The sequence below is a fragment of the Aethalodelphis obliquidens genome, unplaced genomic scaffold (genome assembly GCF_003676395.1).
Source record: "Aethalodelphis obliquidens isolate GAN/ISIS:26980383/991018 unplaced genomic scaffold, ASM367639v1 scaffold4, whole genome shotgun sequence".
Taxonomy (NCBI): domain Eukaryota; kingdom Metazoa; phylum Chordata; class Mammalia; order Artiodactyla; family Delphinidae; genus Aethalodelphis; species Aethalodelphis obliquidens.
In genome coordinates, this window is record NW_020837948.1 from 6,383,257 (window position 1) to 6,408,002 (window position 24,746).

Consider the following 24,746-nt stretch of genomic DNA (forward strand, 5'->3'; position numbering starts at 1 on the left):
CTTAGGCTTGTGGTCACACCCAGGGGTGTGGTGGGTGGTAGGAAGGTGGGGCCTTGAGAGAACAGACCTGCTCCTTGCTGGACGGGAGACTGGTAGTGACACAGAGGCCAGGGTTAGGGTATGGGATGGGCCACAGAAACGCTGGCCCTGGGTGTCGTGCCCACTGAAACAAACAGCCCAGTTTGAATTTGGGGCCTCTATCTGGTGGGGGATTGGAGGGTGTCACCTACCCAGGCGTCCCCACATCCGGTGGCCTTGGCCACTGACAGCCCCTGGGCCCAGTATTGGCTGGCCAGCGAACCCCAGTGTCAATCCACATTCTTCTCTTTGCTCACCCTTCTCACTGATCATCTCTCTAAGATGAGCATATAAATAGGAAGAGAAATACAGTGTGGGACTCAAGCCTGTTTCCTCAGCTCCGACATAAATAATTCAGCCCCTTCCTTATGTGTCTACACTGTGCTTGACCGCAGTGACTCCTGGATGTCCAGAACCGGGGCAAGGAAGTAACCCAGTGGGCAACTGGTAACTTGGTAACTGGGGGAGGGTGGGAGAAAGAGGAGGGCAAGGTGAAAGAAGTGCTGAGGAAAGGCCTCCGTTTGATTGGGTGTAAATTATTACCACTCAGTCAAGAGTCAACTTCTGGAAGTATCTGTTCCATGTTGTGCTTGCTGGTGAAGGGGCTGCTCCTTTGTTCTTCCATCCCTCCCTTGCATACACGTGTGTACACACACACACACACACACACACACACACACACACCAGTGCCCGAGCTTGCCGTTTTCTGACCTGCTTCTTCACATGTCCAGGCGTGGTGGCTTGGTCAGGGCAAGAGCCAGCAGAGCCTCCAGGGTGTGGTGGGGAAAGGTGTGGAGTTGGACCCACTGCCTGTACACAAAGATAGGCAGATGGTTGGTTTTAACACAGAATTCTCAGATGGCGCCCACGATTGCCACCCCTGGTGCACGTGCCCTGCATAACCATCTCCTTGGGTATAAGTGGGACTGTAAGTACGATGGGTTAGCACTCCAGTGATGAGAGCTTCTCCTACTGGCTTTGAAGGACTAAGCTGCCGCATGGTGGAGGGGGTCGGGTGGCCAGGACCTGAGGGCAGCCGCGAGGGGCTGAGGGTGACCCCTAGCTGATGGCCAGCAAGAGACGGGGACCTCTCTACAAGTCCTACAAGTGCAAGGAACTGGATTCCGCCAACAACCTGAATGAGCTTGGAAATGGATTCTTCCCCAGTCAAGCCTCCAGCTGACAGTGCAGTCGGCTGGCACCTTGATTTCCGCTTTGTGAGGCCCTGAGCAGAGAATCCATTTGAGCTGTGTCTGGACCGCTGACCTACAGAACTCTGGGGGTAATGAATGGGTGTTGTTCTAAGCTGCTAAGTTTGTGGAATGTGTTCCGCAGCAGTAGGACACTAATACAGTGGGGGACACCTCTGTCTGCATTTTGGGGGGTGTCTGGGCCCTTGGCAGTCAGGGCCTGCAGGGGCAGTGGTTGGGTGTGGCTTGCACCGTGGCCATGGTGGCTGGGTTTCCGGCGGCCAGTTCTAGACCCCTGGGCCTCATGGCTCACCTCCCCTATAGCCCCCAGTCACATGACGGCCCACTTTATGGCCTCGCGCAGACACATTTTATTGTCGAATTAGTAGGAATAACAGCGGCGTTTTAGTGGCTGATTGGGACCTGTATATTAGTGATTGTATTAATAAATGCACCGTGACAGGAGACCGGTGAGAGTGAGAAAACGAGACATGGTATTTATCCCCTGTGCAAAATCTTTTTTATTATTAAAGGCGTTGGGTTAACTGAGGATAGATTTAATGCTGGTGGTAATTTTCTGGGCTCAGCAGCAGCTCAGGGTCCCCACTGCAGCCTGAGCTCTGGAACCCTCATCCAGGGCCATTGGATTCCTTGGAGAAGCTGCAGGGCTGGGGAGCTGCAGTCGTGAGCACTTTCTTGGGACTTGACCTGGGCCTGCAGTTCCCTGTGGGCAGATGCTGGGCGTGATGCGAGACAGGGCGAGATCCTCGTCCATTTAGAGATGAGCAAGGCAGTCAGTGCAGGTTCAGAGGCATCTGAAGAGAGAGATTGCAGGGAGAACATCAGAAATGGTGCAGGCCCACCCCTGCCTCTCGGGAGCCTCCCAGCAGGGGGCTGCACAGCTGGAGAGTCTTGTGTTTTGGGGGCAGCCGGCCGGTGCCCCTCACCCTGTGCTCTGTCCCGTCTAGTGCTAGCTGAGTCTGCTGTGTGGTCCAGCCTTGGAGAGGGGTGGGTGTGCCTGGCACTGGCTGGAGGGGTCCCACTGCTAAGGGCCCCTTGGGGGCAGAGCTTGGGGCTGTGGCCGCCTTGGTGCTCTGTGCTGTGGACCATGCATTCTGGCAGGGAGACTACTGAAGACCCTTGCAAGCTCTTAGGCCTCTGAACATTTTAGAGGAGGGCTACAGGTTAGACTATGAGACAGGAGAGGAAGGCATGGAATCCAGAGATGCTGGCAGACGACGGTCCCAGCCTGGCCTCCTTCCTTCCCATGGACTTGTAGGCCACCTCAAGCCTGCTTTCTTTTAGCTTCAGTCCAGCTCCCTTCACCACTTCTCTGTGGTTCTCCTCCGAAAGGTCAGCCCCTCTTCCCTATTGGTTTCTCAAGGACCCTCATCTGACCCTCTCTTTGCACCTTCTACCTCCCCCACCAGCAGACGCTGGGGAGCAGAAGATGTGTGATGGCAGGTGAGGGCTTCACGTAGCATAGGTGACAGGGAGCATGGCATAAGAGAAAGAACTTGGGCCTTGAGACACAGCTGACCTGGGTTTATGCCCTGGCCCTGCTCTGTGCTGGCTGGGTGACATCAGTCCTGGGCGCAGTGCTTACCCACTGAGCCTTGCTGAACTCAGCTGCCAAAGATGAACACCTTCTCCACGTCACAATGGGATGGTTGTAAGGACTGAAAGAGCATGAACATCTGTAAAGGGCTTTGTATACTATCTGACACATAGTACATGCTCAGTATAGAGCATGTTATTATTTCTAGAAGAACTCAGACTCTTGCATTCTCAGAGGAACCTCCTGGCTGATAGCGAGGTTAATTTGCTCACTCGTTTGTTCTTTCCACAAGTGTTTGGTGCTGGGTGTTGGTGATACTGTACGACGCGAATAGATGGTCAGTGAATGTTTACTGAGTGGATGACTACAGAGATTCTAGACAAAATTCTTTCTCTTGGGGGAGTTTGCCTGGGAAGGGGTCATGTCGGTGAGTGGTTATTTTCTGGTTTTCCTCAGGCCATTTGATCTTACTTTGGTGCCGAGTGCCAAGGAGGAAGCCTAGAAAGTGTCTCCATCCCTGTGGGCCAGAGACACTGCCTCTTTCTTCTGTAGCTCGACATTTTTTTCATATGGGATCTCAGGGAGAGGTGACCTTGATTTTATCCTGCTTGGCAAAGACAGTACAGACCTCCTTGGCCTGGGGGCAGGGGTTGGTGGAAACTTCTGGACACAGTCAGCATTTCTTAGCCTCCTGTGGGTGCTGGGAGGTCTCCATTCCCCCTGCCCCACAACCATGCAATTCCTCTGCCTCTGTCCAGCCCAGAACAGACACAAACCTGCCCTGCAAGTGCCCAGTTGAGAGATGAGGGAGGAGCGATCGTTCTGGGAAATCTTCATGTGCTGCTCTGGAGAGCTTGAGCTGGGTTCCTTGGGGTGGGAAGGTGGGGAGGGATTCCTTTCAGTAAGGTTGAAAGGAAATGATACGTTTTCTTACAGTGGGGTTCTTTTTGGAGTGTAGGTCCTTGCCTCCAGACTATGCTGCCCAGTGTCAAATCCTGTGTAGAGTGCTGGCCTGGCAGGGTTATGGCTTGAATAGCCAGCCTTGGAAGTGGTCGAAAACAAACGCTGGCCCTAAAGCTGAAGAGAGCAGATTGAAATTGAGTGACAGTCGTTTGCTGAGCCTGGGGGCGTGTGGAGGGTCCAGGAGCTGGCAGCCTTTGGGGCCACTGAACCTTCACTTCCAGAGGCTGATTGTGCAGAGACCAGCAAGTGTCCTGGACCCTGTGGTGGTGTAGCTGTTCTAGGGCTGGGGACTGGAAAATCTGTGGGATTGTTTACTGCCTCCATTTTTTATTATCAGCAAAACTTTAATTACAGCTCTCGCTAAACCTACTACCTTCTGCCGGCATTTACAAGGCAATAAATTTCCCCTTCTCTCCTTACACAATCTGAACCTCCAGTAGGGCCATGCATATGCACTGGAAGATATCGATTCCCCAAAGAAATTATAACAGCATTTGTTCTCAAGTAAACACACATAGAGGCTATTATAGCACTGAGGAAGAGTTGATTGTCTTTGCTCTATTAAACAACACGGCTCTCAATGGGAAGCATATCTAAATTATCAGGAGATTGGTAGAACAGACAGGCAATGATGCCTGGAATAAGACTTTGAGTGGGAGGACCCTAATGCAGAGATTAGAAGGAAGGCTTTGTCCCTTTCTCCTTGTTTCTCACTCCTTCATCAAGCCAAATCGCTCCCCACCCCTCACCCCTGCAGTCCTTTCGCGTTGAAGGGGCATTGATCGTGGCTCTCAGCTAGCGAGTGGAGAGCGCACTGCAAGCTGGCAGCAGTGAAGCTTGCACAAGGTCAACTGGCTAATGGCCCCATGTGTATTGGCAGACTGTAAACACAAGCCTTTTAAAAACTTCTTGTTGTGTTACTGGCAGGTAGAAAAGGTTGATGCATTCATCAGCCTAATTTGGAAAATGGTACACAGCCCATCTTAGCTTTGGAACACCCAGAAATGCACCCCACTGAGCAAAAGAGTGATCAGCCATGACCTCGCTCCCACCAGCGAATTTGAGACAGAATATTTTATTATGAACAACTTGGTTCTACAGTCCCACAAGAGCAGAGATGGAATCAAAAGTCTGAGGATGTTCTGTGCAATGTTGATGTATTCTACACAGCGCTCATGGGGTGTTAATTGGTATCCTGTTAATAAAAGGATAACTTCCCCCAAACCTACTTAACATGATTAAATAAACTCATGAGACCTGGGGGTGAGGCAAAGTTAAGCAGATTTCTTCACTGCAGGACTTTTCAGAGGCTCTATGTTAATATGCATTATGAATCTGGAAGAGGGTGAAATATGTGAATTCCCTGAATTTTATTTATTCATTTATATATTTTTTGCGGTACGCGGGCCTCTCACTGTTGTGGCCTCTCCCGTTGCGGAGCACAGGCTCCGGACACGCAGGCTCAACGGCCATGGCTCACGGGCCCAGCCGCTCTGAGGCATGTGGGATCTTCCCAGACCGGGGCACGAACCTGTGTCTCCTGCATCGGCAGGCGGACTCTCAACCACTGCACCACCAGGGAAGCCCCCTGAATTTTTTTAAAAACAAAATTCACATCTTGTAGGACCAGAGTTTTTATAGAACAGTCTTTGAGAATAAAGCGAAAGTAGAATAGACCGTGAGAAGTGGTCTGGATTTTCTTTGCTGTGTTAGGCTTGGAGAAAGCCTTAGGAGTGAGTCTGAGTGCGTAGTAGGAGAGGAGAGTCAGGCTCTGATGGTCAGAGTAGCCAAAACTTTTCCAAAATGGTACCTGAGCTCTCGGCCTCTGGGAAGATTTGCCCAATGTTGATGTGATAAGTGCTGCCTACCTGGAAGGTGAGTTCATCTGAGCTAAGAGAAGAGCTCCAAAACAGAGGTGTCCTTCACTCAAACATAAATATGGCAGTCTTACCTCAATTAAAGAAAACTCTAAGTTAATGGAGAAGGGAATTTCTATGCTTGGAAGTGACACTCTAGCTTATTTTAGGCTAAACTACTATCAAGAACAACTAGACAAGTTGTGGCTGATTGTATTTTCCAGATGGCTGCATCAATGTCTATTCCATACCACACGTCCATTTGTGTCATGTCATCTTATAACACATTATTGACATTCCTGCACTGAGAGGTAGGTTTTATGTTTCTTCTCCTTGAACGTGGATGGGCTTTTGTAATAGTCCTGACCAACAGAATGTGGCAGAAGTGAAGTTGCTTGACTTCCGAGACTATGTCGTAAAAGCTTCTGCCTGCATCTCCTTTTCTCTCCTGGGATACATACCTTGGGAGCCCTGAGTCAACTTGTAAGAAGTTCAACTAACCTGAAGCCTCCAGGCTGTAATAGCAACATGGAGAGATTACACAGAGATAGTGGGGTGCCTGGGGAGCCCGATTCCCAGTGGTTTGAGTCTCAGACCAGGTACCAGATATGTGAGTAAAGAAACATTTGAGATGATCCCAGCCAAATCTACCATCTGACTGCAACCTTATGAGACACCCCAGGCCAGAATCACCCAGATGAATAGCTCCTATGTTCCTGACCCTAGTAGCTGTGAGAGATAATAAGTGATTAATATAGTTTGAAGCCACTAAGTTTTGGGGAAACTTGTTGTGTGGCCATAATAACTAGAACACAGACCCATAAAATTAATAAAACATGTTAAAAGCTTTGGAAAGCTATCAAAATAATAAAGGCTTGGCTCAAGGGACCAGAATTCTTGAAAGAAGGGAAACCCCAAGAGGAGAGAGCCAGACATTTGGTGCCACTTTCACCCTCAAGTTAATTGTGGGCTCAAATGCAACAGCTGAGAGACTGAGCAGAAAGTGGCTGCTAAATGGCTGCGAAGTTGAGCATAGCTCTTGGCATTTTCCTGGGGCTCTGGGGGAAAACTGGGGTTTAGCTTCTGCCAAATAGAAAGAGTCCTGGTAAATACCGCAGACTTTCAGGTGCAACTCTTGACTAAGAGTAAAGTTGAACTTGAAATAGGTTAGCCCTAATAAAATCAGAATCCTGTCTTTAAATCAGCTCACCCAGTGACTAGGTTAAGGTCATGTGTCTCTACTTCATCTGCCACCAGAAATAAAAATGAATCCTCTCTTGAGCAAGGCAACATTATACGGAAACTCACATTATTCCTACAATATCTGGAATTCATTAAGAAATAGCTAGGTATACATAAGGCAAGAACTGACTGATAATCAAGGGAAAATACATAGTGTAATAGACTTAAAGGAAGTCTGGCAACTGGAATTATTAGACATGGACTTCAAGCCAACCACGATTAACATGCTCAAGAACTTGAACAGCAACATAGAGAATTTCTGTGGAGAATTGGGAACTATAAAATAATCAAGTGGAAATTTGAGATTTGAGAAAACAGTCACTGAGAAATCAATAACTGAGATTTCATAGAGGGATTTATCTGCATATTAGACACGGTGAAAGAGCAGATTGGTGAACCAGAAGAAAGATAAGTGGACAATTTCCATTTTGAAGGACTGAGGAAAAAATGATAGAAAATACAGAAAAGGGCATAAGAGACATATGGGACATAATGAAATGGAAAACATGTATAATTGGAGCTCTAGAAAGAGTAGCAGGAGGAGTAGAAACAGTATTTGAAAAGATAATGGCCAAGAATTTCCCCCAACTGACAAAAGCTTCAAGCCACAGATTTAAGGAGCACTATGAACACAAAGTAAAATAAATTAAAAGGAATATATACCTAGGTACATCATAGTAAAACTGCTAAAAATAAAAAAGAGGAAATCTTAAAGGATTCAAAGGAGAATAGGGCACATTACCTTCTAAGAGCAACACTGAGCATGATACTGACTTTCAAGAAAAAAATGGAAACTTGAAGGCCATGGAATGACATTATTCATGGTGAAAGAAAATAACCTCTGTGTTAGTCAGCTTGGGCTGCTACTACAAAATACCATAAACTGGGTGGTTTAAACAACAAACATTTACTTCTCAGAGTTTGAGGCTGGGAAGTCCAAATAATGGTGCTGGCAGATTCAGTTCCTTGTTAGGACTCTCTTCCTGGGTTGCAGATGGCTGTCTTCTTGCTGTGCCCTTACATAGTGGAGAGAGAGGGAACGCTGGTTTCTTTTCCTCTTCTTATAAAGACACTAATCCTGGTCCCTGCTGTGAGCCACAGCTGCCCCCTGCCTCTGCAGGATACCCTCCAATACTAGCAGTCAAAATAAAAAATTTCGACTTGGAGAGGAACCAAGATGGTGGAGTGGAAGGATGTGCTCTCATTCCCGCTTATGAGAACACCAGAATCACAACTAGCTGCTGGACAGTTATCGACAGGAAGACACTGGAACTCACCAAAAAATATACCCCACATCCAAAGACAAAGGAGAAGCCACAGTGAGACAGTAGGAGGGGCGCAATCACAGTAAAATCAAATCCCATAAATGCTGAGTGGGTGACTCATAGTCTGGAGAACACTTATACCACAGAAGTCCACTCACTGGAGTGAAGGTTCTGAGCCCACATCAGGCTTCCCAACCTGGGGGTCCGGCAACAGGAGGAGGAATTCCTAGAGAATCAGACTTTGAAGGCTAGTGGGATTTGATTGCAGGACTTCAACAGGACTGGGGGAAACAGAGACTCCACTCTTGGAGGGCACACACAAAGTAGTGTGCGCATTGGGACCCAGGGGGAGGAGCAGTGACCCCAAGGGAGACTGAACCAGACCTACCTGCTAGTGCTGGAGGGTCTCCTGCAGAGGCAGGGGTGGCTGTGTCTCAATGTGAGGATAAGGACACTGGCAGCAGAAGTTCTGGGAAGTACTCCTTGGCGTGAGCCCTCCCAGAGTCTGTCTAGCCCCACAAAAGAGCCCAGGTAAGGCTCCAGTGTTGGGTTGCCTCAGGCCAAACAACCAACAGGGAGGGAACTCAGCCCCACCCATCAGCAGTCAAGTGGATTAAAGTTTTACTGAGCTCTGCCCACCAGAGCAACAGTCAGCTCCACCCACCACCAGTCCCTCCCATCAGGAAACCTGCACAAGCCTCTTGGATAGCCTCATCCACCACAGGGCAGACAACAGAAGCAAGAAGAACTACAGTCCTGCAGCCTGTGGAACAAAAACCACATTCACAGAAACATAGAAAAGATGAAAAGGCAGAGGGCTATGTACCAGATGAAGGAACAAGATAAAACCCCAGAAAAACAACTAAATGAAGTGGAGATAGGCAACCTTCTAGAAGAAGAATTCAGAATAATGATAGTGAAGATGATCCAGGACCTGGGAAAAAGAATGGAGGCAAAGATCGAGAAGATGCAAGAAATGTTTAACAAAGACCTAGAAGAATTAAAGAAGAAACAAACAGAGATGAATGATACAATAACTGAAATGAAAACTACACTAGAAGGAATCAATAGCAGAATAACTGAGACAGAAGAACGGATAAGTGACCTGGAAGACAGAATGGTGGAATTCACTGCTGTGGAATTGAATGAAGAAAAAAAGAATGAAAAGAAATGAAGACGGCCTAAGAGACCTCTGGGACAACATTAAACATGACAACGTTCACATTATAGGGGTCCCAGAAGGAGAAAAGAGAGAGAAAGGACCCGAGAAAATATTTGAAGAGATTATAGTCGAAAACCTCCCTAACATGGAAAAGGAAATAGCCACCCAAGTCCGGGAAGCACAGAGAGTCCCATACAGGATAAACCCAAGGAGAAACACGCCAAGACACATAGTAATCAAATTGGCAAAAATTAAAGACAAAGAAAAGGGGATTCCCTGTGGCACAGTGGTTGAGAGTCCGCCTGCTGATGCAGGGGACGCGGGTTCGTGCCCCGGTCCGGGAGGATCCCGCATGCCACGGAGCGACTGGGCCCGTGAGCCATGGCCGCTGGGCCTGCGCTTCTGGAGCCTGTGCTCCGCAGTGGGAGAGGCCGTGGTGGTGAGAGGCCCGCGTACCGCAAAAAAAAAAAAAAAAAAAAAGACAAAGAAAAATTATTGAAAGCAGCAAGGGAAAAATGACAACATACAAGGGAACCCCCATAAGGTTAACAGCTGATTTCTCAGCAGAAACTCTACAAGCCAGAAGGGAGTGGCACGATATACTTAAAGTGATGAAAGGGAAGAACCTACAACCAATATTACTCTACCCGGCAAGGATCTCATTGAGATTCGATGGAGAAATCAAAAGCTTTACAGACAAGCAAAAGCTAAGAGAATTCAGCACCACCACACCAGCTCTACAGCAAATGCTAAAGGGACTTCTCTAAGTGGGAAACACAAGAGAAGAAAAGGACCTACAAAAACAAACCCAAGGGCTTCCCTGGTGGCGTAGTGGTTGAGAATCCGCCTGCCAGTGCAGGGGACATGGGTTCGTGCCCTGGTCTGGGAGGATCCCACATGCCACAGAGTGGCTAGGCCCGTGAACCATGGCCACTGCACCTGTGCATCTGGAGCCTGTGCTCCACAACGGGAGAGGCCACAACAGTGAGAGGCCCACGAACTGCAAATAAAACTAAACCCAAAACAATTAAGAAAATTGTCATAGGAACATACATATCAATAATTACCTTAAACATGAATGGATTAAATGCTCTAAGCAAAAGACACAGGCTCGCTGAATGGATACAAAAACAAGACCCATATGTATGCTGTCTACAAGAGACCCACTTCAGACCTAGGGACACATACAGACTGAAAGTGAGGGGATGGAAAAAGATATTCCATGCAAATGGAAATCAAAAGAAAGCTGGAGTAGCAATACTCATATCAGATAAAATAGACTTTAAATAAAGAATGTTACAAGAGACAAGGAAGGACACTACATGATGATCAAGGGATCAATCCAAGAAGAAGATGTAACAATTATAAATATATATGCACCCAACATAGGAGCACCTCAATACATAAGGCAAGTGCTAACAGCTATAAAAGAGGAAGTCGACAGTAACACAATAATAGTGGGAGATTTTAACACCTCACTTACACCAATGGACAGATCATCCAAAATGAAAATAAATAAGGAAACAGAAGCTTTAAATGACACAATAGACCAGATAGATTTAATTGATATTTATAGGATATTCCATCCAGAACCAGCAGATTACACTTTCTTCTCAAGTATGCATGGAAGATTCTCTAGGATAGATCACAACTTCGGACACAAATCAAGCCTCAGTAAATTTAAGAAAATTGAAATCATATCAATCATCTTCCTGACCACAATGTAATGAGACTAGAAATGAATCACAGGGAAAAAAACATAAAAAACACAAACACATGGAGGCTAAACAATACATTACTAAATAACCAAGAGATCACTGAAGAAATCAAAGAATAAATCAGAAAATACCTAGAGACAAATAACAATGAAAACACGATGATCCATAATGTATGGAATGCAGCAAAAACAGTTCTAAGAGGGAAATTTATAACTATACAAGCCTACCTTAAGAAACAAGAAAAATCTCAAATAAACAATCTAACCTTACACCTAAAGGAACTCGAGAAAGAAGAACAAACAAAACCCAAAGTTAGCAGAAGGAAAGAAATCATAAAGATCACAGCAGAAATAAATGAAATAGAAACAAACAATAGCAAAGATCAATAAAACTAAAAGCTGGTTCTTTAGGAAGATAAACAAAATTGATAAACCATTAGCCAGACTCATCAAGAAAAAGAGCGAGAGGACTCAAATCAATAAAATTAGAAATGAAAAAGGAGAAGTTACAACAGACACTGCAGAAATACAAAGCATCCTAAGAGACTACTACAGGCAACTCTATGCCAATAAAATGGACAACCTGGAAGAAATGGACAAATTCTTAGAAAGGTATAACCTTCCAAGACTGAACCAGGAAGCAATAGGAAATATGAACAGACCAAACACAAGTAATGAAAGGTAAACTGTGATTAAAAATCTTCCAACAAACAAAAGTCCAGGACCAGATGGCTTCATAGGTGAATTCTATCAAACATTTAGAGAAGAGCTATTTAGAGAACACCCATCATTTAGAACATTTAGAGAACACCCATCCTTCTCAAACTCTTCCAAAACATTGCAGAGGAAGGAACACTTCCAAACTCATTCTATGAGGCCATCATCACCCTGATACCAAAACCAGACAAAGATACTACAAAAAAGAAAGTTACAGACCAATATCACTGATGAATATAGATGCAGAAATCCTCAACAAAATACTAGCAAACAGAATCCAACAACACATTAAAAGGATCATACACCATGATCAAGTGGGATTTATCCAAGGGTTGCAAGGATTCTTCAATATATGCAAATCAATCAATGTGATACACCATATTAATGAATTGTAGAATAAAAACCATATGATCATCTCAATAGAGGCAGAAAAAGCTTTTGACAAATTCAACACCCATTTATGATAATAACTCTCCAGAAAATGGGCATAGAGGGAACCTACCTCAACATAATAAAGGCCATATATGAAAAACCCACAGCAAACATCATTCTCAATGGTGAAAAAGTGAAATCATTTCCTTTAAGATCAGGAAGAAGACAAGGATGTCACTCTCACCACTGTTACTCAACATAGTTTTGGAAGTCCTAGCCCCGGCAATCAGAGAAGAAAAAGAAATAAAAGGAATACAGATTGGAAAAGAAGAAGTAAAACTGTCACTGTTTGCAGATGACATGATACTATACATAGAGAATCCTAAAAATGCCACCAGAAAACTACTAGAGCTAATCAATGAATTTGGTAGAGTTACAGGATAGAAAATTAATGCACAGAAATCTCTTGCATTCCTATACAGTAATGATGAAAAATCTGAAAGAGAAATTAAGGAAACACTCCCATTTACCATTGCAACAAAAAGAATAAAATACCTAGGAATAAACCTACCTAGGGAGACAAAAGACCATATGCAGAAAATTATAAGACACTGATGAAAGAAATTAAAGATGATACCAACAGATGGAGAGATATACCATGTTCTTGGATTGGAAGAATCAATATTGTGAAAATGACTATACTACCAAAAGCAATCTACAGATTCAATGCAATCCCTATCAAATTAGCAATGGCATTTTTTATGGAACTAGAACCAAAAATCTTAAAATTTGTATGGAGACACAAAAGACCCTGAATAGCCAAAGCAGTCTTGAGGGAAAAAAATGGAGCTGGAGGTATCAGGCTCCCTGACTTCAGGCTATACTGCAAAGCTACAGTGATCAGGGCTTCCCTGGTGGTGCAGTGGTTGAGAGCCCACCTGCCGATGCAGGGGACACAGGTTTGTGTCCCAGTCGGGAAGATCCCACATGCCATGGAGCAGCTAGCCCTGTGAGTCATGGCCGCTGAGCCTGCGCATCCGGAGCCTGTGTTCCACAACGGGAGCGGCCACAACAGTGAGACGCCCGCGTACGGCAAAAAAAAAAAAAAAAAAAAAAGTAAATAAAAGCTACAGTGGTCAAGACAGTATAGTACTGGCACAAAAAGAGAAATATTGATCAATGGAACAAGATAGAAAGCCCAGAGATAAACCCACACACCTATGGTCAACTAATCTATGACAAAGGAGGCAAGGATGTACAATGGAGAAAAGACAGTCTGTTCAATAAGTGGTGCTGGGAAAACTGGACAGCTACATGTAAAAGAATGAAATTAGAACACTCCCTAACACCATACTCAAAAATAAACTGAAAATGGATTAGAGACCTAAATGTAAGACCGGACACTATAAAACTCTTAGAGGAAAACATAGGAAGAACACTCTTGACATAAATCACAGCAAGGTCTTTTTTGATCCACCTCCTAGAGTAATGGAAATAAAAAGAAAAATAAACAAATGGGACCTAATGAAACTTCAAAGCTTTTGCACAGCTAAGGAAACCATTACCAAGACGAAAAGACAACCCTCAGAATGGGAGAAAATATTTGCAATGAATCAACGGACAAAGGATTAATCTCCAAAATATATAAACAGCTCATGCAGCTCAATATTAAAGAAACAAAGAACCCAATCCAAAAGTGGGCAGAAGACCTAAATAGACATTTCTCCAAAAAAGACATACAGATGGCCAAGAAGCACATGAAAAGCTGCTCAATGTCACTAATCATTAGAGAAATGCAAATCAAAACTACAATGCGCTATTACCTCACACCAGTTAAAATGGGCAACATCAGAAAATCTACAAACAACAAATGCTGGCGAGCATGTGGAGAAAAGGGAACCCTCTTGCACTGTTGGTGGGAATGTAAATTGATACAGCCACTATGGAGAACAGTATGGAGGTTCCTTAAAAAACTAAAAATAGAACTACCATATGACCCAGCAATCATACTGTTGGGCATATACCCAGAGAACTCCATAATTCAAAAAGACACATGCACCCCAATGTTCTTGCAGCACTATTTACAATAGCCAGGACATGGAAATAACCTAAATGCCCATCGACAGATGAATGGATAAAGAAGTTGTGGTACATATATACAATGGAATATTACTCAGCCATAAAAAGAAACAAAATTAGGTCATTTGTTGAGACGTGGATGGATCTAGAGACTGTCATACAGAGTGAAGTAAATCAGAAGGAGAAAAACAAATATCGTATATTACCACATGTATGTGGAACCTAGAAAAATGGTACTGATGAACCGGTTTGCAGGGCAGAAGATGAGACACAGATGTAGAGAACAAACATATGGACACTGAGAGGGGAAAGCCGCGTGGGGGTGGGGATGGTGGTTTGATGAACTGGGCGATTGGGATTGACATGTATACACTGATGTGTAGGAAATTGATAACTAATAAGAACCTGCTGTATTAAAAAATAAATAAAATAAAATTAAAAAAAGACACTAATCCTAACATGGGGTCCCATCCACATGACCTCATCTGAACCTAATTACCTCCGAAAGCCCCCACCTCCAAGTACCATCACATTGGTATATGTTTGTGTCAAAAGTGACACATCCCTCATCATCATGGAGTCCTGAGCTCCAGATATGCCCACCTGCCTCTTTCAGGCAGCCTATTCTTGCAGGCACTGGTGATATGGACCATTGAGGTGGTTATCTCATTTTGGAAGTAGGGGAGGGGAGGTTGGTCTATGTGCCTTTTATTTAGTACTGAGAGCAAACCTACCTGAACCATCTGGATCCTTCTCAGTTCATTTCTTTATTTTTTTTAAAGTTGCTTTCCTTTCATTATTTTTGCATAAATAATTTATGTTCAGTACAGAGTAATCAGAAAAAAGTGAGAAGCAAGAAGGAAAATAATCATTCATAATTCTACCCCTAGAGAATTTTTATTGCATTTCCTTCCAGTCTTTTCCCTATTTTCCAAAATGGGCTCTAACTAAATATTATTTGATGGCTTACTTTTAAAAACTTTTCAATTGAATCAAGAACACCTTTAAAAGTCCATAAATATAGGTTTATACTTTTTTAGTACCATTTACTTTTTCTAATTTGATAATAATATAAACAATACAAAAAAGGGGAATTAAGAAAATTAACATCTCTAGAGATGACTACTTCTATTTTTGGTGAAAAATTTGCAGTCTTTTCTCCATGTGTGTATTGGGTTGACCCAAAATTTCATTTGGGTTTTAACATAACATCTTATGGAAAAACCCGAATAAACTTTTTGGCCAACCCAATATATAATTTCTACTTTTTTCCCTCTAAATCAAAATTAGGCTCATGTTATATATGGCAACATTACTTTTAATGACTGAATTGTATCCCACTGTATCCATGTGCCATCTTTTATTTATACAGTTTCTTACCTTTGGTCATTAACTTGTTTCTATTTTTTTTGCTATTGGAAACAATGCTGCATTTATTAGTTGGGTAATCTATATCTTACGGCACTTATCCAGTTTTCTCTAAAAAAATTTTTTGAAGCTTAATTGCTCAGTCAAAAAGTATGCCCATGCTTATGGTTTTCAATTCCTCTTGCCACATTGCCTTCTAGAAAAGCTGCGTCCACTTACATTCCCACCAGCACGGGGCCTCTTTTCTTCCTGCTCTTACCAATGTGGGACACAGTCTTCCTTATGAATCTTTGTAATGCCAGCAGATGGAAAATGGTATCTTGATGTTTAAATTGGCATTACTTTGATATTTAGGAGGTTGAGCATTTTCTTATATGCTTATTGTTCATTTGTATTTCATTTTTTGTTAATTTCCTGGCCACACTAGATCAATTCTGTGGATTCCAAATAGGGACATGTCTGACTTCTTTGGTGAAGGCTCTTATCCAGAGTTCTAGATAGAGTTGTGTCCTAAGTCCCTTTCTATTTTGTTTGTTAGTCAGATCCAAAAGGATCTGTTTTATTTTTAATAAATTTATTTATTTATGTATGTATTTTTGGCTGCGTCGGGTGTTTGTTGCTGCATGCGGGCTTTTGCTAGTTGTGGAGAGTGGGGGCTGCTCTTCGTTGTGGTGCGTGGGCTTCTCATTGCGGTGGCTTCTCTTGTTGCGGAGCACGGGCTCCTGGCATGTGGGCTTCAGTAGTTGTGGCATGCGGGCTCCGTAGTTGTGGCTCATGGGCTCTAGAGCACAGGTTCAGTAGTTGTGGCGCAAGGGTTTAGTCGCTCCACGGCATGTGGGATCTTCCTGGACCAGGGCTTGAACCTGTATCCCCTGCCTTGGCAGGCGGATTCTTAACCACTGCGCCACCAGGGAAGTCCCTAAAAGGGTCTGTTTTAAATTGTCTGAAATGATATCTAGTCTTGGAATATCTGAACTGAAAGAACACATAGAGGACATTTATTCCATCTCCCAGTTTTACAGATGGGAAAACTGAGACCTAGAGAGGACAAGGGGCATGCCCAATGACACACTGCATACCTCTCTGTCTCTAACTACCTGCTTCTTTCTTTCTCAGTCATGTCTTATTGAAATGTGATGTCTGGAATGGCTCATTCTGTCTGGAACCATCTGCTATTCCCTACCCATCACCTGGGCTAAAGATGGAAACATTGAGTACGAGGTTGAGATCCCAAACTGTCAATCTCACTGAATGGGACAGATTAGGAGAAAGTGTAGTCTGAATGTGAATATCCTTGAAAGGAAATGACTCTAAAACTCCACTGTGATTTTAAACAGATTTAGGAGATGTTGTCAAGTTTCAGCATGTTCAGGATTTGCTTTAATGAACAGATTAAAGTCATTTATACATAATTTATGATTTTAAATGAAAATGGGCACTACAAAAGATGTTTAAAGTGTGTTTGAAAATTATTTTCTTTTTAAAAAAATCATTTCTTAATAAAACTTTTATATTGAGGTTATGTCTATTCCATTAATTCACTTAGAAAAATCCTTCATAGATTGTTTCAGACAGGATAGGCTAAGTTTGCTGCAGTAACAAGTAAGCCCCCCAAATCTCAGGGATATAAACAACAAGAGTGTATTTCTTATTCACTCTACATGTCCAGTGGGAACTGACTGGGGGCTCTGCTCATCAGAGGCGCTCATGGACCCAGGCTGATGGAGGCCCCATGTCTAAAAGTGCTTCTGTGGTCATCTGGGCAGGGGTCGTGGGTATAACAAATCACCCACTGATTCTTTTGAGGCAGGGCTTGGCAAACTGTAGCCTTTGGGCCAAATCTGACCTGTCACCTGTTTTTGTACATTCTGCAAGGTAGGAATATTTTTTTTACCGTATTTTCAAACAGTTAAAAAAATCAAAAGAAGAATCACATTTTGGAGACACAAAAATTATATGGACTTCAAATTTCAGTGTCTATAAAAAAAGTTTTATGAGAACACGGCCACACCCCTTTGATTACATATTATCTCTGGCTACTTGCATATTATAATGGCAGAGCTGAGCAGTTGTGACAGTGACCATGTGGCTCACAGAGCATACTATTTGGCCTTTTAGCAAAAGAGCTTGCTGACCTCTGTTTTAAAGCACCTACCTGGAACTGGTATATGGTACTCATGCTTACATTTCGCTGGTCAAAACAAGTCCCTTGGCCGTGGCTAAATTTAGAAGAGATGGAGAAATGTACGTAAGGAGGGGAACTGGAAATATTTGCTGAATAGCACTGATGACGACCCCATAGACAGAGGGAAGATGACCTTCTCCCTAGTATCTGGCTGAGATCTCACCAATTCTTAATGAATTGAATCCAAACTAAAGGTAATTTACTTTAAATGCCTGTCAAAACTCTGCAGTGCCTATGTTTGTGTAGATCTGGCCCTGACTCAGAATGACTTCAATCGATCTGCGATTATTCTCATAACGTCAATTTACAAATTGATAACAACAGCTGGGGAAATTTTTCTTTTTTTTTGCGGTACCCAGGCCTCTCACTGTTGTGGCCTCTCCTGTTGCGGAGCACAGGCTCCAGACATGCAGGCTCAGCGGCCATGGCTCATGGGCCCAGCCGCTCCGCGGCATGTGTGATCTTCCCGAACTGGGGCACGAAGCCGTGTCCCCTGCATCGGCAGGCGGACTCTCAACCACTGCGCCACCAGGGAAGCCCAGCTAGGGAAATTTATAAGCAACCCAATGAGCAATTTTAAGGAAAAAAAAATCAATTCCAGTTCTCCAGAGTACAAGCGGACATTTAATACTGTAAATTGTCTGAGCTCAGCTAGAAAGAGAAAAAGGAAAGCATTTATATTCTTATTTACAGCCTCCATTAGGGTAAGCGTTTCCCAAACAAGGCAGGAGGGGGACTAGCTAGGCCGGCACTGCTTCCTGGGAAAGTTGCAAAGCCCCTCCACCAGCTTCAGACATGTTCCCCACATTAAGTCCATAAATGCTAAGTAAACCATTAAGAAAATAAGAAATGTGAGTAGTTTTCAAATTATCTCAGGGCTGCTGGATTTAGACTCCCCTTATGAAATGTAGACACATGCTTAGCTTCCCTCCCCGAGATCCTGGTCACTGACACCAGTGTGTGGACACTACAAATGAGCTTCGGGCAGTCCCTCCCCAGACCACTCTCTGCCCCGTGGACACACAGACCTGAGAGAGCAGGCTTGGGCATCCCGACCAGCTGTTCCAGAGGCCACAGAGTCCACTGAATCGGCCTCGCTTATTCTGACTCCCTGAGATGTTTCCTCCCTGCCTTCTCTTATACAAGTTACAATCCTCTTCTTTTAAAAATTCTCCTGAAAGCTCTCGTGCTTTTGCTAACCACAATTATTCGTAATGAATCATCCCCAGAGGGCACGTCTTCATGAAGTCCTGCCTGCTTCCTTACGGTTCTGGCAACTGAGTAATCAGAGGATACAAGAGCTCTTGTTCTCTGCCATAAAATACGTTTATAGAGATATAATTAGCAATCGTATTATCTTCATTCGGACTTAGCCATATTAAATGTCCTACAAGAGTGGTTTACGAGGTGATATGAATGGTAATGGTATTAATAACGCGATTAGCCAGAAGTATCAATATTTCCCACCACTCACTGCCTCCTAATGAGGTTGCATGTGGAGTTCTGGGATGGGAATGAGCTGGTGGATTTATAGAAAGTTGTAGGGAAGCACTTAAGAGTCATTAAAAGGAATTTGGTAACCTTCAACATGTAGGGCCCTTGTCCTTCCTTGACCTACTTGCAGGGCAGGTTTCTGGACACAGATCCCAGTGGCCCTGGACCCACCCTGCTCTTTGCTCTCTCCTTGCCTCCGCAGGTCTTGCTCCCCTGCCTGAGGCACCCTGGCCCATTCAGTCACACCACTCCAGGGGCTGGTTCTCTTACTGCCTCCTCTAGAGAGCGCTCAGAGCACTCACTGGGGGCTTAAAATGATTCCATCCTCTACTGCGGATGGCCTCGGCTCACGGGCTGTCTTGTCTTCCGACAAGAGTGTGGGTCTTTGAGATGGGCACGATGTTTCCCATTTCAGTATCTCTTACAGCACCCAGGAAGAAATAAGCTTGACTCTCCACACTCTGAGCATCCCAGCTCTGTGTCTTTCAACGCTCTGCAGGTACTTATGCCTCCAAGATGCCCCTGGAGTTGTAGCGGGTAGAGCTGGGGAAGCCTCAGTTGCCATTTAGTCCCACCGGTCACTTTACAGAAGAGGAACCCGGGGCCCACAGAGGTAATCTGCTTTGCCACGGTCTCATGTGGTGAGTGGCAGGGCAGGGAACAGAGCGCACCTCTCTGAGCTCCCAGGTCCAGCTTTGGAATGGACACGTGGGAGAGGAGAGGAGAATCACCGTGGAAGCTCCAGTGCTGGGCAGAGGGTGGTTCCCGCCATTCCTGCAGAGTCCTGGAGGTTCACCTGACTGAGGAAAACTCCCGTGGAAGCCAGCGGGCAGCATGGAGGAGGGAGCTCTGGGGCGGGCGTTAGGGGCCAGCTCTGTGCCTTGCACGCCTGCCATGGCTGAGCCTCGGTTTCCTCATGTGGGAAGTAGGGATGATATTCTGTTCCGCTGGCCTCCCTGTGTGCCTGTGAGAATCCCGCGGTAGACTCGCCGAGAAAGTGCTCGGGTTTGTGTGCTCCCCTCCCTGCCCGGGCAGGGCTGGGTGGGGGTGAAGGGAGAGTGTGAGTGCGGGGAGCAGGGCCCCCTGCCCAAGGCCCTATCCATTCTGTTGGCAGTGGTGGCCCCTCATTTCCTCCGCGTGGTGGCGCTCCCAGCCCAGGTCCCCGACCTGCCTCTGGGAGCTGATTCCACCCATGTTGGGCAGGCACCCCGGGGAGCAGTGTGCCCCGTGGTAGCATGTCTCACACTGACACTGACACATCCTCTTGATGCGTGGCCAAGAAGCCTGCTCCGTTGGGGATTAGCTCATCACCACCCCTGACCTCTGACCTTGACTTGGGCACGCAGGCCTGAGCACAAAGTGAAGCCTATCGGCCGCTGGGTTAAGGCTGTAACAATCTCATTGGCGCATCTGTCTGGAAGAAGTGGGCAGAAACTTATTGATTTTGCCACTGGAACCCGCTTTTTGGGGGTCATGCAGGACGTTCCTCAGAGCATCTCTGAGGGCAGAGCTGGGCTGTCCCCTTAGTCTTCATGCAGGCCAACCCTGGCTGTCACCGGTGGGCACTCTGGCCCTCAGAGAGGACAGGGTCTTGTCCAAGGCCTCACGAGGAGCCTTGAAGAAGGATGGATCACTGGATCCCCAGACACCGAGGGTCTTCTCACCATGAAGGTGAGGGCAGAGGGACCATGGTTGTGAGGGTGGAAGAGAGACGATGGGCCACCCTGGAGCAAACCCCAGGATGGGGTCTCTAGGAAGACCTTCTTCCTCAAGCCTGGCCTCTGAGAGGAGACCAGACTTTGTATGAAGACCAGGCACCAGGTTCTCCCATTGTTCCCCAGGCGGGCACCTGCACTGGCCAGCAGTTTGGGCTCTGTTCTATCACTCTGGGGTCAGCAGGGACAGCAGGACCACTGGCCCTTTCTCTACATCCCTTGATAACACCAGGAAAGTATCCATCAGCCTGGGAACTCCTGAGAGCTGGCAACTGTCAGATTCCTTCCTCTACTCACCTCGGAGCACACAGTAGGTGCTTGATACACAGTATCAAGGTGCTGTTCTGTGTATACACAGGTGCTGAGACACAGGTACTGAATGAACGAATGGGTGAGGAGGGCATATAGAAGACAGGGTGGTTGGGTTTGGTGTTTGGGATGTTTTGGAGTCTTTTCTTGGAGGAAAGTGAAAAATCCCCCCGAGTCTCACCTGAGGGAGAGCATCCTTCTGATGACCCAGGTGAGTGGTTTGTGGGAGGGGTGGGTGGCAGGAAGCGCTACTGGGTTTCACTCTCCCCTTTGCTGACAGGGCTGCCTGTCCATTGTATATGGCTCTTCTTAGCCCTCTCAGATCCTATCATGCCAACGTAAATTTAGTTCCAGCATCAAAAGCTCTTTGTTTGGTGAACCAAGCACTCTGTATTAGTTACTACATCTGTCTTGTTATTTTGCGTCATCTTTGCTAGAAGCCTGCCGTGCGTGTCCTCAAGGAGAAAGCTGAAAAGACTGAGTGATTTATGAAATCTATTTGGATCTTTGGTTATTCTTAAATGGGATAAACATTGGCATGGGGGTTCCAGTATTTGCAGGCGAGGTGCATAGAGAGTCCAGAGTCATCCTTGGTGTGGGAGGATCGTAGTGCCCATGGTACCCCATATACATAATCAGCTGAAGGTGCGGCTGATTTTCTCGTAATCTAATTAGGCACGGTCTGTTAGAAACAGTTCTTGCAGAACAGTTGCAGAGATTTGAGAATTACTAAGGCTACCAATTCTTTACATTTGTACAGTTTAAAAAATAGCAATTCTTCCACATTATAAAAGTAATACTGTGTGCATTGTAGAAGATTTGGAAAATAGAGACAAAGCATAATGGAAACTAAATTCCAAATCCCACCACTAAGGGTAAAACGCTGTTAACACTTTAGTGTGTGGCTTTCTAGAGACTCTTCCAGGTGTGTGTGTGTGTGTCTGTGTGTGTGTGTTTGTATCTATACCTATACATATGTACTTACAATTTTTACAAGAAAGGGATCAAAACTGTATTTGCCTTTTATCCTCGCAGCCGTGGTGTCTTTGGTTCCTGGAGAAGCTGGCTGACCTGTCAGCTCACACAAACCCTTCTTCCCTGGCAACCACTGTCCCCTAGGGAATCGGATCCATCTTAACACACAGGAGGGTGACAGAAAGTGGACCGCGTGTCACCAACACCCAAAGCTCTGCACCTGCTGGGGGGTCCTCACGGGACAGGAGTTGGGACTGAGTCCCCTCTGGTGTCCCTCAGTGGCTTTGTCACCCAGGAAATACCGAGCCGTTCTGCACCTCTTGGTGACTTCCCAGCCCGGGGCTGGGATGGATACTGATGTGCTCCTGTGTGGCCGACCTCTCAGGCCCTGAGACGAGTCCTCATCCTTGAGCCTACAGGAGCCCAAACTGTGCCCGTGCCCCCTGCTCTGCCCTTTGCCTCACCCTTCTGCCCGAGGATGGCTCCAGGGAGGTGTGTGGCCAGGTTTGCAGGCAGGGTGCAGAATTTGGGGTGGGGTGGGGTGGAAGAAATCTATGCTCGTGGAGGAAAATAATACCAGAGGAGCTTACAAACTTTGGTCTTCCCGCTGGCCTCAGGAAAACGTGACTTTTCGTGTCTCAGTCACTCACGGGTGGTGTTAAAGGATCTCTGCCTTAGTGCCGATTTATAAGGGAGTATTTGTTCAACGTCCGCTTTCCATTTTCCCAGAGAAATCAATCCTCCTTGTCTTCCAGGCGATGCCTGCATCGAGTTCAGGGGCAGTGGGAGGGGGCAGGGTTGTCATGGGGCGGGGGCAGCGCTCCTTATTCAATATTCTTTGACCTCCCAGCTCACCCTGACTTGGATCAGTTGATTACCCCCCTGCTGTCAGGAAGGCCTGCCCTTGAACATGGCTGAGGATTCATTACCTGTCAGAGGCAGCCAGGTGTGTCTGCACATGGCGGCGCTGGGGGCTCGTTAGTTGGTTTAGTAGTTAAAGGCAAACAAAGTCCGGATGGAGCCCTATTGGTGGTATTGCGCGCGCCCAGGCAGAAACAAGCGGGAAGGCAGCCAGCTTCCGGAGCCCAGGAAGACGCGGCGTCCTGAGAGGTGACAGAGAGTTGCTGAGTTCCTGCAGCGGGGGAAGCGCGTGGCTCCACCGCAGGCCGTCCTGCAGGACCACGAAGTCCCCACTCCCATCTGGGCCTGGGGTGGGCCTTCTGTGGTGCGAGAGGAGGGTGGCAAGGCCTATTCTCGCGTCACTGCCCTGCTGGGCTCTTTATTAGAATCAAACTGAGTGTTGGTAACATCCTAAGAAAGGACTGAATTTTAGTTATTGAGTAAGTGGCAGAGGTGGGATTCAAACCCAGAGCTTCCTGACCCCAAAGACTTATTCTTGTTCTTTCTCCGTAGGTGGGATGTACAAAGGGTTGAATGGGTGGTTTCCCCCAAAAGATATGTCCATATCCCTGAAATCTGTAGATGTGACCCTATTTGGAAAAAGGGTCTTTGCAGATGTAATTAAGGATTTTGAAATGGGGTGACCATCCTGTATTAACCCGGTGGGCCCTAAGTCCAATGACAAGTGTCCTTATAATAAGAGAAAGGCAGAAAGAGATTTGAGACAGAGAGGAGAAGACACAGACGGCAGAAGAGGAGGCAATTTGATCACAGAGATAGAGAGTGGAGTGATGCGGCCACAAGCCAAGGAACTCTGAGCCACCAGGAGCTGGAGGAAGCAAAGACTCTCCCTTGAGCCCCTGAAGAATGTGTGGCCCTGCTGGATTTTAGACTTCTGGGCTCCAGAACTGTGAGAGAATACATTTCTGTTGTTAAAAGCCACTCAGTTTGCAGTAATTTATTACAGCAGCCGCAGGAAATGAACACAGGGTGGCTCAGCCTGTCAGAGCTGGAGATTTGCAGCCCCTTTGCCATCGTGGCAGCATTCTTCTGGCCATGGGACAGCCCTGCTGGGGTGTGGCCTGGGCGCGGAGGCGTGTGGCTCCCCCGCATCCATCCCTCCAGGCCTCTCATGCCATCCATGGCATCGCAAGCTGCCATAGTCTCGGTGTCCTTCTCGCGTACCCCGGAGTCCCCAGCCCTGGAACACAGCGAAAGCTGACCTGATGTTGCACATACATCTTTTATGAATGGATTTTGCTCAGCTCTGAGGTTGCCTGTTTCTTGCCTGGAGGCACTGGCAGGAAGTTGGTGCTGTTTGGGGCCTTTAACCCTCAAGTGGCCCACTCCCTCTCCAGCCTCATAGGTAGGTAACCTCACAGGAAAGTTATAGATAGCAATCAGGAATGGGTTCTGAGTGCCTTAAAGTGGAAGCACAATCACTTGATGACAGTTCAGTGCAGGGGGAGACAGCAGGATGCTGGGGGCCAAGGCTTCTCTTCCGCTCTGACGGTAATCAGAGTAGGCAGATGTCTCCGACAGCTGGGGCTAATAGTCTGTCAGACAAGGCCAGACCGGCCTGGGACATCCTCCGTGCTCCC

General features: G+C 46.1%; 1 long non-coding RNA gene across 1 annotated transcript; it reads right to left on the reverse strand.

Moving 5' to 3' along the window:
- Positions 1–1,777: 1,777 nt before the first annotated feature.
- On the reverse strand, positions 1,778–18,876 carry LOC113613555 (uncharacterized). Its single transcript, XR_003430294.1, has 3 exons — positions 18,781–18,876; positions 17,723–17,786; positions 1,778–2,083 (listed from the first exon to the last, which is right to left on the reverse strand). It is a non-coding gene; the product is annotated as an uncharacterized LOC113613555 (long non-coding RNA).
- Positions 18,877–24,746: the final 5,870 nt, after the last annotated feature.